The sequence below is a fragment of the Physcomitrium patens genome, chromosome 4 (genome assembly GCF_059467195.1).
Source record: "Physcomitrium patens ecotype Gransden chromosome 4, ASM5946719v1, whole genome shotgun sequence".
Classification (NCBI taxonomy): domain Eukaryota; kingdom Viridiplantae; phylum Streptophyta; class Bryopsida; order Funariales; family Funariaceae; genus Physcomitrium; species Physcomitrium patens.
This window is the reverse complement of record NC_143413.1, coordinates 18,617,009-18,620,288: the sequence shown is the minus strand read 5'-3', so window position 1 is coordinate 18,620,288 and position 3,280 is coordinate 18,617,009.

Here is a 3,280-nt window from a genome sequence, read left to right as displayed (position 1 = left end):
AATAGCACCAATCAGTAATTTCTTATAAAATGAAAACATTAAAATTATGTTAAATTTTGATTAAACTATATAATAATAAAATATATAAAATATAAAAGAAATATCTAACACAATTATAAAATTCAAAATATAAAAAATAAAAATTTTCTAAAAAAAAAATAAATTAAATTTTAAAAAATTAAGATTAAACTTTTATCAATTTTTATATACAAAAAAAATACAAAAAATAAAAATAAATATAATTAAAAATCTACTTATAAGTTTAAATTTTTTAAGAAAATATTAATATAGAGAAATATTATAGGTGATATGCATTATTATAATTATGATTAATTATATGTATATATTTTATTATCATTATTATTATTTTCTACTACTATATTACAACTATATATGTTATTTAAATATTTAGAGGTAAATAAAATATATAGAAATTGATAAGAATGTTTTTGCATTTTATAAAACATATCATATAAATTTTTAGACTTAATTTGGATGTACTGGTATGTTTTATAAATGAAGGAAATTCTCTTAGAAGTTTACCATTAGCAAAAAAAATTCTATGTGTAACAATCATAATATTACATGTACAACAACCAAAAATAATTTCATTTTCTAATCAGAAAATCAATATACTTGTATATTTTTGACAATTTTTACAACTAGATATCAATTGCGAACAAAACATGTTTTCACTTATCAATCAATTTTTCTACAAGTTTCAACTATACATACAAAAATTTAATTTCAATTTTTTTCATCTTTAAAAATTAAATCTAATTTTTTCTATTTTTGTTAAATCAAAAAATCAGTGTCTAAATTTTTACTCAAATTTGAATTTATTTAAAAAATTTCATAGTTATGAAAAAGCATACTATCTCCAATCGAAAATATATTTTTTTTTTTAAAAATGACAATTAGTATACACAATTGAAACTAAAATATTTGTAGATTGATGATGTGTAATTTAAACTTCTTTGAACTTAATAAAAACATTGATGTCACCATAATAAATGGTGCTTCTATTTTGTAGAAAACTGAAATATACTATTACATATTGAATTTAAAAGCTGCACACAATTTACAATTAAAAATATTATAAAAATTATAAAAAATAAAAAAATATTAGAAAATAATTTTTCAACCTGTGATGGAAATTCTACAACTATATTTTTTTACAACATTATCTCGTAAAGATTATGTATTATTGTATAAAACTTCTTTTTTCTTTAGTATATATTTAAAATATTAATATTAAAATTAATCAAATTTTGTAATTTTACCTTATTTTCTTTAAATTTCATGACCTTTTTTTATGTATTTGCTAAGAAATGTTTAAGCATTATAAGATATTTGTAGTATAAAAAAATTAAGTTTACACAAATAAAAATTAAAGGTAATAAATTTTTATCTTATTAAAAAATTACTTTAAAAACCAATCATAGAGACAAATATGTACATAGTCATATTTGAATAATATTATTTAATAACATTAAGACTTCAGCTGTTTCTATCTTTTTAAATTTAATATACCTAAATTTGAAATTTCTAAAATTAATTAGATGTTTTTGTGATTATTTTTCTTGAAAAATTTATTAAAATAAATAAATCTAAAAACACTTATAAAAGAATATATATACTTTTATATTACTAAGAAGAAAGTAATAAAACAAAAAACATGTAAATTATATAATAGAAAGCTAGTATAATAGCTATTTTTGAATATAAAAAGTTGATAAATACAGATCTAAGATAAAAATATAAAAAAGTGGTCAAAATAAATGTAAGAGTATTTTAAAAAAATATAAGTGTATATATACATAAATTAGCTAATAAAAAAAATTATAGATGATTTTTTTGCATCACAAGATATATAGAAAAAGTATCTAAGTTGTTGAATATTTTTTTTTTGGCTTCGTAAGAGTAAAAATATTTTTAAAGAAGTTATTGTAACAATATGGTGTACTTATTTATTTAATCCATATTTAAATTATTTCTCTAATATTTTTTATATAAATAAAAAAAATTCTCATGAATTTCTATTTAATGATAATTCCTTCACTTTTACTTAAGTATTGTAGGTGAAAATAAAAATATTAAAAAATAATTATTATTTTAAAAAATAAATCAAAAGAAATTTCATCAAAATTTTAGAAAAACTAAAAGTACTAATTTATTGAAATAAAGAACTTTTTATAAGCTAAAAATATTTATAAGTTTATTTTTTAAATTAAGATAATATCTAAATTTTGAATTTTAATAATATATATAAATCTATAATTTTTTTATAATTTTGGTAAATCTCTCGTGCCTCCCACCCTCTCCTTCCTCCACCTTTTGATACTTTGATATCTTGCAAGGATCTTCTCAACTAGGAAGATGGGAGCTCAACCTAGAAACTTGGGAATTTAAGAACAAGTTCCTTGTGGTATTCACAAAGACAATATCCTATGGAGTTTAGGAGAGAGTATCAAAATATCCAAAAAAATAAGTACCAAAATATCCATATTTTATTTTAATTAGATTAATATTTATAGACTTATAAGTGGTCTTATCTTCTTTTTTTTTGATATAGTGATTATAATAATGAAATATTTATGTAATATGACAACATAATATTAATTCTTGATTTGCAAATCTATTAAGGCATATCTTACTTTGAACCCCTTCTAAACAAGATTCTTTTATTAAATTTAAAACTACATAAAAAAATAATATTTAGCTATAAATAATTAAATTTATATTTATCAAAATTTTATGCCTAAAATTATTTTAAAAAATAAATTTTATTATAAAAAATAAAATAAAATAAAATAATAAAATAAAATAATAAAATAAAATAATAAAATTGAAATAATTTAATGAAAAAATATAAAAACTAATAAAAACTTATTATTATGAGTAGAAGAAATAAAAAAGTAATGACAATGCATCTTTAGCTTCTTTTTTTAATGATATTTGAACAGCTTATAAAATCTATAAATCTTCTACTACAAAAATATAGGTTGATTCATTGAGTACTATAACAAATGTGTCGTTCTATTGTCTTGATGTATAGGTAAAAGTTTAAATACTAATAATTTATAGAATTGCAAAGAAGATTTTGAAAAAAAAAAAATTAATAAAAAAAAGATATAAAATACAACTTCTAATTATAATATAATAACAAGAAAATGCATATGTACATTAAAGTAAAAAATTCAAAAATTAAATAATTAAAAAAAAAATCTATAAACAAAATAATGTTCAAATGAATCTAAAAGTATACAATTGAAATTTA